This window comes from Chiloscyllium plagiosum, unplaced genomic scaffold (genome assembly GCF_037043375.1).
Source record: "Chiloscyllium plagiosum isolate Xiang-an unplaced genomic scaffold, Cpla_swu_hap1 HiC_scaffold_22, whole genome shotgun sequence".
Lineage (NCBI taxonomy): Eukaryota > Metazoa > Chordata > Chondrichthyes > Orectolobiformes > Hemiscylliidae > Chiloscyllium > Chiloscyllium plagiosum.
The window spans coordinates 4,223,095-4,223,726 of record NW_028270160.1 but is presented as its reverse complement, the minus strand read 5'-3'; the positions used below and the strand labels follow the sequence as shown (position 1 = coordinate 4,223,726).

General features: G+C 41.5%; 1 non-coding gene across 1 annotated transcript; it reads right to left on the bottom strand.

Annotated features, from left to right (window-relative positions):
• Nucleotides 1-212: 212 nt before the first annotated feature.
• LOC122561425 (U6atac minor spliceosomal RNA) lies at nt 213-338 on the bottom strand. Its single transcript, XR_006315007.2, has one exon. It is a non-coding gene; the product is annotated as a U6atac minor spliceosomal RNA (small nuclear RNA).
• Between the last annotated feature and the right edge of the window lie 294 nt (nt 339-632).

The window sequence follows — 632 nt, the reverse complement described above, 5'->3', positions numbered from 1 at the left end:
TAGGTCAAAGGGGGAAGCAAGTGGAAACAGTGAACTGAGTTAGCCATCATTACATTGGAGGGCTGAATGGCCTACTCTTTGTTTTAATTTAACCTATTTTTCTAATCTTTCCATCTCAAGGCTATTACACACCTCTGGAGCATGGTGGAACTTGAACCTGCATCTCACAGTGCAGGGTCAGGGACATTTCCACTGTGCCACAACAGGGCCTTCCACAAGCCTGGTTAGATGGCCCTGTGTAGGTGGCAATGCCTGAACCATGTGTGTGGTGTGAGGCCATTAGGAAGCTTTCCATCCTGAGCAGCAGGAATGCTAACCTCTCTCCTGCTCTGTGTCTATTCCTGTGCAAGTCTGTGTTTGGCCTGTTTTTGTTAATGCTCTTCACCATGATGTTATAATAGGGCTGTAAGATTTTATGGAACTTTTCCAGTTTTATCTGCAGTGTTAATTAACTGAGCTTTGTAAGCAACTGTCCAATAAAAGGACAAGTAACTAATTAAACAGTGGGCTTTGGAAATCCAAAATGAAAAAAATTAAAATCTGTGTGTGAAATAACTGTTCTTGCTCAGAAATAGTTACACATCTTCAATTTCTTCCCAGTCCAATTGATGAGAAACATTAACTCAGTTTCT